The sequence below is a fragment of the Chroicocephalus ridibundus genome, chromosome 2 (genome assembly GCF_963924245.1).
Source record: "Chroicocephalus ridibundus chromosome 2, bChrRid1.1, whole genome shotgun sequence".
NCBI lineage: Eukaryota > Metazoa > Chordata > Aves > Charadriiformes > Laridae > Chroicocephalus > Chroicocephalus ridibundus.
In genome coordinates, this window is record NC_086285.1 from 69691118 (window position 1) to 69707123 (window position 16006).

A 16006-nucleotide genomic window follows, 5' to 3' on the forward strand; every position below is an offset into this window, starting at 1 on the left:
ACTTCTCTTCCATTCCTTTCCCTCCCCCTCTGAAAAGGCAAGCTGCAAGACCAAAATGTAAAATCTCTATGGTATAAGACAAGAGTTTTACTTTGTTTCTAATACTGAAAGGTAGTGGAAGCTGGAAGTGTTAGGGGGTTTTTGGTTGTTTATGGGTTTGTTTATTTGGGGTTTTTAAAAATAATTTAGCAAAATACAAACTTTTGCAAATGCTGACAATCCATTTCCCTACAGCCTGAGAGGCCTAAAGCATAGATGAGTTCTTAGAAACTGGCCACTCTGTAGCTGGGCTATGTCTGACAAATAAAATATATCTAGGAAACAGGGAAATATTACTTGAAATATCAAGGAGTCTTTCCAAGACAAGACATCACTGGAGAGGCAAACCATCTGTCTGTGTAGCTATGTGCCTTATAATACTCTGAAAAATACTATTCCCAGATATTAAGGCTCACCTCATCTTTAATATCCCCATTAGGACAGGATAAGGATTCATCCACAGAGCAGCACTACAAAAGATGATGTATCTTCACAATTCAAGGAGGTAGATGATGTGATTACAAAGCAGCTGCCTCGTGCAGCTGGAGAGGACTGGTGTGAGAAGTACCAAGAAGGATGGACTTCAGCAAGGCAGAGGGCAAGCAGAAAGCCAACAGTAGACCGGATCCTTCCTGTTGAAAAAGATTGAGAAAGATCAGCAGTTCAGAGGTAGTTATGGAGCACGGACTACCAGAAGAAAAGAAGATTGTGGGGAGAGACACATGTTCTAAGGGTTAACCTTCAACACAGCTGTGCACTTTGCTGGCATATAAGCCTAACGTACTTAATCAGGTGATTTATGCAATGTAGAATACAGAAGCATAAATGTCTATCTTCTGGTACTAAGTCCGTTAACATTAGAATTAGATATATCATCTATACCCAGTATGCATTATTTTACTCATCATTACATATTTGTTCCCTTATCAGATTTTTGTTTAAATGAGCTTCACTGAATACAAAAGACCTGAATAATTTGATATGCAATAAATGTGTCCTTGTAGCCTTATTATTTCCTTAAATAGAGAAAAGAATATGGTTAGATTAGCTCAAATGACAATTCACTGTCTTATATTAGGTTCACTAGGTTACAGAGGGAAACATGCATGCACTCCCAAATGAAAGGGTTCAAAAAAACGACAGAAGGTATAGTTAATTAGTTGACTGGATTATTCAATCCTTGCATAAAGGCATGAGCTCTGTTTTAGAGAAGGAGCAAGCATTGACAGAAGTTAATGCCTTGGAGATTCTTCTTTAAACATTTTAGACTCTTGTCAAAATTATAAGTGCATTCATATGCGATTTTCTGTATTTGGTGTAACAGGGGGTTGATCTTTTTTCACCTGGTATTTCAGCTAGGTTTTCAGCTAGAAAAAGGAACCCAATAAATGGAACAAAACACAAGTGGTGACATGCATCAGGAGCAATTGTGTAGGTGCTGTACAAAACACCTTGCAAAAACATTACTTGTCTCAAAGGCACTTAGAGTATAAGAGTGGGACAAAAATGACGAATGGAAAAAGACAGGCAGATGGAAGAACAAAGCAGCAGTGACACAGTTGGTCAGTGTGATAGGCAGCATTCTCAGCACATCCCTAGTCTGACAGCTGTCAAAATTTTAATAAACTTCACAGCAAAAGAGAGTTTTAAAGAGGCAGCTAAGGAAAATCTCTTACAAAAAAGTGAGGTGAGACAAGCTAAAAATCTAAAATCTGTGAAATGTTTAGCTTTTTTGCTCTGAAACCCTTTACTTCTAAGGGAATAAAAATAAAGAAAATTATTTGTTTTTCTGATGTCTGGATTCCTAGATTCATACCCCAGCATGACACACTTTCTTCTCATTCACTGATGGTCTGTCTGTAGTGTCTTAATGCAATTGAAGAAACCCTTATTTTCACTTCAGATTCCCTCGCCTCTTAGAAAATTGACATGCTGTCCCTCTCAGAAGAAAGCTCCTTTTGCTCTGAACACATGTTTACCATCTCCAGGCACGCCAGACATTTGCAGGGTGTCAGCTGTGAAGGAAACATGAATATGTTCACATGATCAACAGCTGCACTGTGAAAATGCCTGTGGGGATGGGGAAATATTCTAGACCCCTACCCATCAGCTCTACATGTTGTGAAGTGATTAAAAGAATGAGCCTAAGAGTTACCCGGAAACCAAAAGTTTTCTAGGGAAGAAAAAAAAACAGGAACCAATTTTCTATGACATTCAGAAGGGGTGAGATTATATGACTTCAGGACTCTTGTACAACAAATACTCCCAACAGCACCCTTTTTTCAAAATTAATCTAAGCAGCAAAAATCAAAGCTGGACTTTGAAACAGTAGTATTATGACCCATAATGTTGTCTGAAAACCTCAGCAATCTTTCTAGTTATATACAGAACCACACAGTTTTTCTAAAGCTTGTGAACACTTCGTGAGCTATTGCTTCATTTACTAAGCCAGAACTAAATACAACAGACTTTCCAAAATAAGGCTACATCGTTTAGCTCTCCACTTTATATCCAGAACTCATTAGGACAACATTTGCAGTCAAATCATAGTCACTTAAAATGCACTTTGAAACAGTATGTTATTGTTTGCAAAGACCGATTATAAAGAGACTCATGCAAAACAAAGTTTGATTTACAAATGAAGAAACACTGAAATTAGCATTGCTGTTTGTTTCCCTTTAATGTCCACACCCTCCCAACTATTCTGCATGTAAAACTGGATGAAGAACAAACATCTTGGGAAGTCTACTATTGATATAAATCAGTAATACGATGCCCTATAGTATAATAGAAACACTGGGGGATGGAGACAGGAAATAAATTAAGAGAAGCAGAATTATTCATAATGAAAGCTGCTCTTGTCTCCCTAGGATTCAGCATCTTAGATTTATGTTTGCCTCCTCTCACTGGTCTGCCTCATTTCTATTGTTTTGTTTCTGCTATTACCCAGCAGGGTCTTGCAAAAGGATGTAATTTGCACCCACTTTTAAAAAATATCGTATTAGTGACAGCTCTATTATTTCAAGTAATCCAGGTTGAAGTTCTGCAAATGACTTCTAAGTCAAAAAAAAAAAAAAAAGCTTTTATACAACCTTTGGTAAGCATGGATACATTTGGTATTAAAGGGTGTCATTCCCCATTGCACACCCAGGCTGCACAAGAGCAGGATTTGTAGCTGCTACTCCAAGGACGTATAGGAGGAAAATTGGCTTACCGCATTTGATGATGCTTCTCACTTACAAAAGAGTGGTAGTTTGGCATGTTGCAAGTCGTTGTGCTACAACACACGCACAGACAAACTCTGGCACCTTGTCAGCAATTCCTGACACCGTGTCGTGCAGTATTATGCTGACAAGGCACATAGGGGACGGAGTCATTTTCCACAAGTCTCACCGGTAACAAGCAGGTAAGCTGAAGACAGTTGAACATACTGTGATCATACTATATTAATAATAGGAGAGAACTTACCACCATATTCCAGTATTTAAATGGTGACTACAAAGAATATGGAGACTCCTTTTTCATGAGGAGTCACATGGGAAAGATGAGGGGTAACGGGTACAAGTTAATCCCGGGGAGATAACGATTGGACCCAAGAGGAAAAATTTTCCCAATGGGAACAATCAGCCATTGGAATAATCTCCCCAGGGAAGTGGGGGATTCCCCAACATTGGACACTTTTAAAATTCAGCTGGACAGGGTGCTGGGCCCTCTTGTCTAGACTGTGCTTTTGCCGAGAAAGGTTGGACCAGATGATCCTTCAGTTCATCATAGAATTCCAACCTGGTATTCTGTGATTACTAATTAACACCCAACTCCAAAACCTCTCCTGACATTTAAGGGGCCCCTCTTTGAAGGCTAATTTCTGCAATAGATTTTATTGCTTTCCTGCCTGGTTGCTCTCCTCTGTATATATCAGTTGTCTAATATGTAGTTCACCAAGTTGTCATTCTCCTCCACCTGGACCCAAAGACAGTCTTGTACACTGAGTTTCAAAAACTATAAGGAAAACATTCTCAGGTTGGAGCACTGCAGAGATTTTACTTGCTGATGTCATGCAAAATTTCAAATGGTTCCAGTCACTCTGCAATATTACCCTGCCAGCCCCTAAGATGAATGGTAATAGTGAAATGCATAGATACGCTAAGAACTGTGCAAACATTTAATAATTCATGTTTGGATAAATGACCACTAGATTTGTTTATTAAAAAGTATTACAGTTAAACAAGGGCTCATCATTATGTTTTTGCTCTCTACCAGTAAGACATTCCCTTATCAACGAAACACATTAAAAAACAAAGAATTTTCTGGGCTGTAGTCCTTGAGTTTGTTGATGACAGATCCTTTCTTTTCTCTCTGTTCTTGAGACACTGTCCTGCAGATACCCATCTAAGCGTATGTTAAAGGCGAAAACATCACCCAACTTCCATTTGGTATTATCAAATCTGCAGAAACCACTTCCCATTCAAGAATTAACCATTAGACTTGAAAAAGTCAACTAAGTAAGACAAGAATCTGGGGCTATCACAAAACGACCCTCCATTTCAGTTTGCCATGAGAAAAATTAGAAATCGCTATGAAAATAGTTATCATAAACAACCACTGGTGTAAATCATAAACAAAGAAGTCTACAGCAGAGAATGGAACTTACTTTTCACTTACATGAGGGCAAAACTGGTCTTTTCATTGTATTGAGTATTATGATTATTTATGCCCTCAACTTTACGTAGAGGGCAGTTATCAAAAGGAAGATATTATCTCTGCCCTAAAGAATTTTCAGTCTAAACTGGACACTGGCAACGCAGCTCAAATACGTGTTTGAGTAGGCAAATTTGGGCCTTGAGGGAAGAATGACTGTTTTAAACAGGAACTGAAGTATTGGTTCACTCTACAGAACTATCTGTTCCATTGTCATGTTTCTAACAATGGCAAGTAGGAGATGTTCAGGAAAAGACCATTAGAGATAGGCAGCTCTCTTATTCTCAGGTCTTCTATAAGCAAGAGATGATGGACCTTGTGGAGTGGATATTGGATGCAACCGTCACATTGAACATTATTGCAGGCCTGTTCTGCACAAACATGAATATTCTTACTTTAAGATGCTTAAACTGTTGTTTTCCAAAAGCGCCAGCTGCAGCGAGTTCCACCACTTGTTGTGTGACAATGATTTCTTTTTGTTTGCTTTAGGTCCTTCCTTGGCTCAAAGGGTCAGAAAAAAGTCTGCTAAAAAACGGTTTAATTTGTGTTCATAAGAGTTAAAGATTGTGAAGAAGAAAGGAGGACTTGTCTACCTGATAGCAATCAGGAATGGGGAATGCGGTGAAAAAGCAGAATAAATGATTCAAGAGGACAGTCAGGAAGGAATTAGTCTCAATGTCACAAAGAGCGGAAGTTCTCTTATAGGATTCTACTAATACCAGTAAAATCTTTGCTAAAAATACCAACTTACCTTCACTGAGATAAGTATAAGAGCATATTTCATTCTCACATTTTATTACTGACACATAGATTCAAGAAATAAGTATATTTATTTGACCAAAAAGAAAAAAAAAATCACATTCCTTTTAAATTTAGTAACATTGGAGATACTTGGTTTTATCTACAGAAGGTAAGTGTAGACTTTTGAAAGAATTGCTTAGGTGCGTTTCTGACAACAGGCTCTTTTTCTACATTAGCAGTTTCATCATGAAGTCAATCATAGAATGGTTTAGGTTGGAAAGGACCTTAAAGATCATCTAGATCTTTAGATCATTAGATTTCTAGATCTTTTTTAGATCTTTAGATTTCTAGATCATCTAGATCTTAAAGATCAACCCCCCTGCCATGGGCAGGGACACCTCCCACTAGACCAGGCTGCTCAAAGGCCCATCCAGCCTGGCCTTGAACACTTCCAGGGATGGGGCATCCACAGCTTCTCTGGGAAACCTGTTCCAGTGCCTCACCACCCTCACAGTAAAGAATTTCTTCCTAATATCTAACCTAAATCTCCCCTCCTTCAGTTTAAAACTGTTAACCCCTTTAAGTACTGGAAGGCTGCTACAAGGTCTCCCCGGAGCCATCTCTTCTCTAGGCTGAACAACCCCAACTCTCTCAGCCTGTCCTCACAGGAGAAGTGCTCCAGCCCTCTGATCATCTTTGTGGCCCTCCTCCGGACTGGCCCGAAGAGGTCTATGTCCTTCTTGTGCTGAGAATCTGTCTCACAAACTTCTATGAGTGGAATCTTCACCTTTTCTTCCAAAGAAAAAGAAATTTGACTGAAGAATCATCCTTTAATTTCAAGTCAAAATACTGAATTGAAGCAAAACCCTATCCAAAACTCTTCACAGAACTTACTTGCTTTTTAGAAAGTAGCATTACCCTGTACAAGAGGGAAGACAATACAAAGCAGAAGTATATAATGCAATGGCTTCAGACTTTGCAAAGGAAGGGTTTGGGGTGAGTGGGTGTTGCTGCTGAGCAGAGATGCCCTGTCAGTCTAATCATTGTTGCTTGTTCTATGTAAGAAGACGGGTAAAGGGAAATCAAATTCCCCAGGTCTAGAGAGAATACTGAATGTAAAGTTTTATACTGGAAGTACAGGGATAAGTTCAGAAAAGAAAATTTAATACCTTTTACAAATCAAGGCAGATTAACTTCAAGTACAACTACAAAAGATTAACCTCAGTCTTTGAGGAAAAAACTGCACAATTTTATGGGATCTGCTGGAAGCACCATTTTCCCCCCCTCATCTTTCCTCCCCCCCACTTTTCTTCAATAAACTCTCGATGAAAGGGGAAGCTGAATCACAGAGTGCCCTTGGAATTTGACCATAAAAATCAAATAATGAATCCTGACATCTTCAGCACTTTAAAATTATTCATTGTATTTTTAACTGATGTTTTGCTTATTTTCATTGTTACAATGCAGTAGCTTTTAATCAGATTCACGTAATTAAATGTCCTCTTTTTGACACAAGTTGTGTATCTATCACAGCCTCATTTAAGCCACATAGTTATATCAAAGTAATCAGGAATAACTGATCAAGTTTCCACATACTTAGGACCCAGTTTTCAAAATTCCCTCTGCTCTTTATATTGGATAAGTAGAAAAATGCATTCTTCTGAACATTCATTTAGACTCTTTTTCAGGGATGTAAACATTTTCCATAGTTTTCTCCATCGTATTTCCATCTGGATCCCTCACTTTGTCTCTGTGAATGTTACGTTTGCAAGTGGTTTTTCATCCCTTCTCCCTTACAGTGCATTATGCTCTGGATTTTATAGCCTGACACCCAAATGGAGGCAATTCTTCTACCTCCACATCTCACATTGAAACGGAATTCTTTTGTGGTCACTGAAGTGTGATGCTGTCTTAGTTGTGCTGATCAGCATTTGTGGCCATGCGATGTCTCACTAAACGCAGGGGAGCTCTCTCTAGCAGCCAGATTTGTTCCAGCTTAAGCTCCTAAACCAACTGCTAGGAAACGTAGAGACAGATAATGATGCATACACATGCATGTGTATACACATTGATATGAGCCTTTTCAGTTAAATTATTAATTGTAGTGATTTGTGTTATTTCTAAGGGGAATGTTTCAGTTCTGAATTTCAGGAATCTAACTTCCGTTTGTAGCTTTAAAACCTCTCTTTTACTGAGCATAAACGATTAAGAACATTCTTTTCAACTTATGAACTTTTATTATGTAATGTTGGGATGACTAACTGGCCCTGATGGTTTTGGAAAAAACTGCTTACATAATTCTGCCTAATTAATATGTATGCCCTGACATACATCCTCCAGAGTGTACGGGGAATGGGTAGTGGTCCATTCAAATACAGGACTGAAGGATCATTAAGATTAACAGCTATTCAAGAAATACTGGAAAAAGCAATCAAAGAGGATGTGAATTATTATCTGTATCAGTTTGGGGTTCAGAAAAAGGAGAGACCTACCATAAACTCAATTTCGAAGGATAAAAGGGAAAAAGAATCCCTTTGTTTAGCACTATATCGGAGATAAAAATAAATAGACTTACTGCTGCAAATGCAGCCCCTCTACAGACATGCAGGAAACATCAGAGATGCTCAAGAGGAAGTAGTGGGAGGTTTTTAAGACTTTTTTTTCTTTTTTTTTGAACAATCCTGGTTTTACTCTTCTGATATTCTCAAGCCTCACTGAAACCTTATCTATGATAAAACGGAGGGATGCTGAAGTGGGATGTGTGCTTTCCGGATGTTTGGAGGTGGTATCTGTTTCTCCATTTGGAGCCATTGCTCTCCCTGTGCCAGTTGTTATTGACCCACTTACAGGGTGTTCTGTGGAGGGAAGAGGAGAAGCTAGGTGCTTCAGTAATGACACAAAAGGTGGCCTCTATAAAGCAGCATGTATGCTAAGATCCTCTGAGGAGAATTAGGCACTAAAATCGGAGAAAGAAAATACCCTCCAGCCCTTCAAATACATTAATGAAAAGAAACCACTTTTCCTTCACTCAAATATTTAAAATATTAAAAGTTTGAAAGTTCCCCAAATGGAATCCAATTATTCTCACAACCAGAGGCTAATTTCCCCAACTCTCTGAGACACTGATGCTCAGCAACCATCTGAGTGGTTTTGCACTCTAAAATCTAGGGCAGCTGACAGTCAACAGATCTACTTTGCTGAGAGGATTTGCTGTTAATTTTGTCCAGCTTCTGTTTTCCAGTGCTGGTCAATGTTTTCCAAGTAAACTCATCCATGAATTCATGTAAAGACTCAACTTAAAGCCCTTAGGCACTGATGGATCTCTTTTTAGTGCTTTAAATACAGTCCTAACTCATCCAAAAGGTGGGTATTTTTTGATGCAATATAGTAACCATTTTTATATGGATAAATTAATGCAACTATTCCAGCACCTTAAAATGTAGAGGCGTTACTATCTGCTTTCTTTAGCTTAAATGATCAAAAACTGACAGCAGCAGTGTTACTTGTTAGAAAAAGTATATAAAAATCTGACCACTGCATAATAATGCCACATTGAAATTCTCTGCCCATCATTGCCTCAGTCATAATTTAGGGCCAAAAATCAATATACATTCTTTGGAAAGCCAGACAGAGGGTGGGGAGGGGAAGGGAAGGAAGGAAGGATGAAAGAGAGGAAGGAAAGTAATTTAGTCTCTGACCCATGGAAGTTTTTCTGGTGCATGTGGAACTTCAGGAACCTGAATAGCTCACTGAGGTAACACACTGTTAGGTGGCTAAAACCAGAGTCATCAGGAAATCTTCAGGGTTGGGCCTCACACACATACTGCTAATGTGTCGGCCGCAAATATCTTGTACAAGGTTGTTTCTGTCACAACAGACAAGCTTTTCTGTGAAAATAAGCTTGAAATCAAATCAGTACTATGCGCAGCAATCAGCAGGCAGGTAAAAGTGTATGATGCCAGTCAACTTGAGATGGCTCAAAATGTTATCCTTCTGTCAAAAGACGGATCGGACAATGACCCTGTAATGTCCCAGCTGTCTTTTGTCCTATTATAAACATATATCAATTGTTGCTGGAAATAGTCTTGTTTAAGTTATGCTGGTATAAAATCCGTAACTTCACTATCTCATCCATACCGCTTACTGATATGCCCTATTTACTCAATGCTTGAAAAGCTACTGATAATATTTAAACTGTCTCTCTCAAACCATATGTCAATACAGCACAGCAGTTCTGACTATTAGGGATCTGCTTGCTATGGTATAATCTGCCTGCGTACAGTCTCACGCACAGCTAAAGCATTCAAATGTCTCCACTATGACTACTGAGATAATGTCCTTTAATGCAAGATCTAGGTCACTGCTGTTAAAGCTGAGTCATGTTCCCAGTCATATTTGCCAGTCATAAAAACACTGATGCTCTTTAGACAAAAGCAGCTGTGATTTCTCCTCTAAATAAGTTTTAAGGACTGTAGAAACAAAAAGGATGATATAAACTTGTTGCACTCTTCCATAATGCATGTATTGGGCAATGCATATAGTTGTGACAGTCATGTAGTCCTTTGTCCGGAAAAAACTAGTACATTTACAGGAGCAACGCAATAATTTCAGAATACATTCTCAGAGTAAATAATAAGGCATGTCAATTAAACTCTTGAATGTATGTTAGACTTTATATAAAAATGTCTTAAACTCATTGGTTTGGAAGATTTCTTCGTTCTTTTTAAGTTGGCTACCTGTCCATTTACAGCAAATGATTTTGCTACTCTGTCATTAAATACATTTAACCTTCTTTTTCTTTTTTTTTTTTTTTAATCTGCTGATTCAAATAGTCTCAGCTTGACATCTCACAGAAATATATTTCTGCTGTGGTTTAAAAAGTGGACAGGACTCACTCAGCCAGTCAATTATTAATTCAAAGTGGTGACCAGGATATACTTCTACATAGAAGATAAAATTTGCACGCTGCTAGGCAGAAAGTAGCACGCTGCTAGGCACAGCCCATATTTCCAGAATGAGATCTAATATTCCACATTTTTCCAAAGCAAAATAAAAGTATTTTTTTTATCCCTCATTAAGAGGGCATTCATAATATTACCCCCAGCTCTAAGGGGACCCATGTCACACCGTGGTTATTTTTCTTGGGTTTTCTTATTTATACAATGAGATGAGCATACGCTCTTTTTATGAAAAGAACATACTGCTCAGATTACAAACACAGACAAGGGAAACGGCCAACTTGTCATGGATAATACAACCAAATATCATTCTGTAATAGAACAATTATCCCAGGGTGCATACATTAAAATATGTCATAATTCCAGTATCTTCATAGTCCCAGAAGTTTATTTAAAACAGCTTGCGATCAAAAACTTTTAAAAATTTAGATGCAAGAGGGGTTTGACCTGACTTTTCAAGAAAAAGCCTAAATAAGGACACCACTCTGAATTACAGTGTGGTTTAATGTTATGTTAGATATTTTTTTATATTTTCAGGGGCTAGGTTTCAAAGTGATCTTTTAAGAGTACCAAAGTAAGTTGTACCTAGTTTTAAGAGAACCAAGTGTAAGTAGGTTCACAGTTACGGCCAACTACATAATTTGGATCCATCCAAAACCCATTTGGCACTGACCGCCCGTCACACATACTCTTGCAACAGGGCAACAGCCAAAGTGAGAAACTGGCCATTTGTTCCTACATCACATGATTTTTGTTCTTTATTTAGTATCACAAAAACACAAGGATTTATTTTTATCATCATTTCCACATATATTTTACCTTTGATGAAGCTGGTTTGAGTACGTGCTCTGAGCAGTCTTAAATTTGGCCTTGAGGGAAAACAAAGTTGAGCAGGCCAGGCATTGCTAAGCAGTCAACATCAGTGACTCAAATTAAGTTCTGGCGTAACCTTGCTGGCTAGGGTTCAGCAGGGAGGTGTTTGTGCAGGGGAAGCAGGGATGGAGGTGGCACATATAAGGAAGAACATACAGAAGACTGCTAAGGCGGTTTGGTCAGGGATCCCTGCAGCAGCAGCTCCAAGAATTGACAAATAAGAGTGTCAAGTGTAAACATGCAAGTATTTGTCTTGAGCTGGCGAACTGAACCTGGACAATTAATGTGCTGTGCGTGTACATAAATTTACCTGAAAACACATTACTCACTCTTAATCCCTTTTTAATCTTCAACATGACAGAAGTTTTCAGGATAGCACTCCACAAAATGATGGGTGATGAACAGGAATGCTTCAGTTAGGCAGGGAAAAACCCTTGGAACTTCAAAAACTTGTTCTGCTGAAGCAGGCACACCTACTACAGCAAAAGTTTACATCGGATACAAGCAACAGAGAAATCTGTTGGAATCACTTTTATTTTCCTTAACCCATATGCTTCAAGCCCCTCTTAGATATGCAGTGACCTGGCACAGAGAAGAGCTGGATCCCCCGTCAATGTTAGTCAGCAGTTTCAGTGAAGTTCATGGCTGTGTGTCACCCTGTGCTATCTGAGGACCCGACACGGTGCAGCCACAAAAATGTAGGCAAATGACTGCTTTCCAGGCAATTTTATCTGACTCATCCTTCTGAACTCTGGCTACAGGATTTTTCTTTAACTTAAACTTGAAGTCCTGAAACATTAAAGAATAGAATGCATCAACTTAATTGGAAACAGTTTTGCCTCAACACATCCTGCGTTTGTTCAAGGACTTAGAGAGAGGAAAAGCCCATGCTTTGAAGCACTGTGACAACTTAAGATAAATTTCAGCATTACTTTTCTAACAGAATATAATTGAAAACATACTTGAACGCAGACTCTAATCTAACTCTGGGTAGAGATGTGTTTAATCCACAAGTCTGGATCTCAACATTCCCAAGTCTTGAAGGAATCCTGACTCTGACCCAAACTGTCTTCTCTTTCTATAACAAGCAAAACCAGTTTTAATACTACTGAGCTGAGTTCATCACTTATTCAAAATCACTGCTTTTACCATCATTTATGTGTTCCTTTTCATCACGCTGATGTCTAAAGTCCCAACTTCTCCCAATACCTCTGAAAGATTAGGGTCAAATACCTGTATATTGTAGAAGGCAGTCCCTCCCCGCAAAGCCTCCACATTTAAACAGACAAAACTGGCAGACAGCAAGATAAAGGAAGCATTGTTATCCCCATTTTCAGCTGGGAAACCATGCCTTAAGATGACTAAGAGTGAGAATCCCAAGGGAGGTCAAGGATCAGATTCTCAAATGCTCAATAACCAGCAATAGAGCCAGACTTTCATAGGAAAAAGAGGAGAAAATAAAGGTGGGGGGTGGGGGTGGGGGGTGGGCAGGGAGCTCCAAGCCCGGTCGTTCCTACTTTTATTGTAGATTCTCAAGAGACCTTTTTGCCCATCTTGGAGTTCTGGCCACTTAGGCACCCATTTGAGTGCCTGAATGGGAACACAGCTCTCCAGGAAATCTCTCTCCCAGTTTGGGTGCTCCTGCCATTTGAGTGTGGCAGTACGCAAGTCGCCCAAGGTCACAGAGGAAGTCTCTTGCAGAGCCAGAAATTTGAACCAACATCTCCTGTGCCCTAACCACAAGTCTATACTTCCTCTCACTAACAACACAGTGTATTTCTTTGTTAGGTTTCTTTCTAGTTAGATATAACATAATGGGCCTTTTTCTTTATTCATCCATAATAGTAATATGACATTATGAGATTGGCACTTGTCATTCACAGGGAATGCTCTTTTTCCGCTTGCCCCCAAAACACAAACACACTTAGCAGATTGTCGTCTGGGGATGACACTAGAATCTCTGTATTTTAGAATCTTTTTACAGCAGCCTCACAAGAGTAAATTGCCCTTTATTATTATTTTTCAGGATACAACAGGCTGACAACTTGCGGATCGACCCCAGCTACAAAGAATTATTGCCCTTTCCCACAACCTCAGGGCAGGGTAGGGGGGAAGCCTTTTTGGTGAAGATCAAGAGCAGGTTGTTCATAGCATATCCCTCAGCAGCTGCTGCTACCATGCGAAGGCCTAAATACTAGAGCAATAATTCAGTAGCCACTGGCTACCATCACGTGTGTGAGCAGCCTTAAGTGTCCATGCAGACCTGTAGAGTAGAAAAACATCAAGTCAAAAACCCAAGAACAGCACCATGGTTTCTTTTGTTACCTTTTCCATTTTATTTAGACAGACACGTTGTGTGCTTACTCGCCATTTCAAGCTCTGGAGACTACAGAGGGAAACCAAGAGAATTATAGATATTCACTGTATCTGTGCCGAGAGATAAAAAAATGCATGTGAGAAATGCCTGATGATACAGAACTCCATTCATCTCCGAGTTACTATTTTTGCATTTGTCTCATTTGGACTTCTTCTTTTTTTCTTTTTTTTCTTTTAAATTCAGTTTCTTCAAACCCTGCCCTCTTCTACATGACCTTTTTGATCAATAGTCCTTTGTTGTGCTGCGAGGCCTTGGCAGCAGAGGACAGAATGACTACAGCTAATCCTTATCTAATGTTTACCTTTAAACTCCTTGGGTCTTGGCACAGGTTTGAGACATTTATTTTGTTTAGGTTATATAACTCTAAATGATGAGCATTGCTTGAGAACATGGTCTCCTCCAGAGATCCTGGAGTTCTCAGATGACATTCGCCTCTGCTCCTGCAGTCACCCCCATCTCTAGCCCACAGAGTACTTGCACTTTTCTGTTTCGCCACCTCAGAAATTAGTGGATTACCTCAGCCCTTCTGATACATCTTTTGGCAAGTCAATGAAAGTCAGGTTGCCAACTATTTTCATGTGGAAAACAGGCCTCTCCCTGTCTTTTTAAGTGTAGAAGACATTTGTTGTGGGGAGGGGACTCAAAAAGTCTCTTTGTCAGATTGTGCAGTTGCACGTCATTTTAAAAACCAACTCCAACTGTTTTTTGTCACTGTACTTATCTTCTCACAGGAGTTTCACTGACAAAAATTCGTGGCCAATTTTCAACTGGCAAAGCAACATGAACCTTTCCATTCCTCCTGCCCTTAAGAAAGCCTGTTACCCTACATATGAAGATCTATTTCTGTTTCAGACATGTCAGTGTAACACTACATCCCTGGCAGCTCCTAGAACAAAACCATCAGACACATGGGACCCCCCTCCCCAGCAACTTTATCTTCATTTAAGCACACAGCCCGAAGCATGACTCATACCCCAGTGAGAGACAACTATTTGAAAACTTGAGGGCTGCTATAGCTGACCACAGCAAGGGCAAAGGTATCAAAAATAAGCCTAAGGCTACAATTGCAGATGCAAAACAAATTAATACTCCCATAGAGGGAAAGCCAGATCTGCCAGGCTGCCCAGGCCTCCGCAGGAGGTTTGGCTGCTGTGGCAGCACAAGGACAGCCTGGGGCCAGACATGGAGACTCTGGCCCTTGGAGTTAGGCATACGTGCACTTTCGAGGGTTGCTGATAGTTGGAAATCCTTGGGCTGAGCATTTCTGTTACCAACTGGGTCTGTCCCTTTACAAGCAGTAACTCGACCGTTTCTTCTGAAGCAAGTTTTCACCGAATTTGAAGGTCCTCTTGGTGTACTTCAGAGCTGTAAAGTTAAGCTGAAAAATGAGATTTTGTGTTCCTTTGGTTTTTGTTATGTTTGTTCATTGGGTTTTTGTAAAGAAGCGCACATACAGTTAAAAAGCCCTCATGCAAAGTTAGAGCTAGTCATTAAAATGACCTCTACACTTACTGTGAAAATGATCTTAAAAAAAATTAAAACTTGTACTCAGTCTTGCCCTTTTCCCCCACCCTAACAGCAGCTGCTGAAAAGGTGTGAGTTACCAACTATTGAAATGCTACATAAATCCTCTAAAATAAATCAAGAATTTATATCTAAGTAGATAGAACCAAGTGAAAGTAACTGTCAGCTTCACAATGTGCAATAACATATTAGTGAGTGACTGATCTATTGCTTATGAAAAGAAAAAAAAAACCACAAGAAAAAGCCTTTTCACAGTTCAATAGAAAGTTACAATATTTGAGAAATGAATAAGAAGTCATGTAATGGCTTTGCAGCTTTTGAACTTTCACATGTTTCAGATTTTTCCAATGCTTGTGCAGATTAAAGAGATTCACATCTCAATGGCTGGGGCACCTCGCATTTTTTCTGGATCAGGTTTAATGCTTTCCACACTGTAGAAATTTCACTTTGTATGAACACACCCTGAATTTAAGGAATTTTTTGTACTGAGATGCGTGTTTTCCAGTATGTTTCTTTTTGTGTTAACCCTGTCAAAGGGCACAGTGTCTGGATCATAAGAATGAGCAACTCCTTCAATTTCACACCTCAATACACTGGGCCTTTTCGGCATGCTTTTCTTTCCAGACCCCAAAAAGGAATTAAACGCGGGGGGGAAAGTCAGGAGACAATAAAATAGAAGACATCCGTATTTTTTTTATTTCTGTGTATTATCTCAATCTGGATCCCAGAATAAAAAGGAGAACCATTTATTTCAGTCATGTGCAAAGTTCATGGTTTTAAAGCTACAACTATACCC

General features: G+C 39.3%; 1 long non-coding RNA gene across 1 annotated transcript in view; it reads right to left on the reverse strand.

Annotated features, from left to right (window-relative positions):
• LOC134511588 (uncharacterized) overlaps positions 1-16006 on the reverse strand; it is a 36563-nt gene that overhangs the window by 9758 nt on the left and 10799 nt on the right. The window contains exon 2 of the long non-coding RNA XR_010069913.1: positions 456-671. This is a non-coding gene — a long non-coding RNA (uncharacterized LOC134511588). The remainder of the gene's footprint in view (positions 1-455; positions 672-16006) is intronic.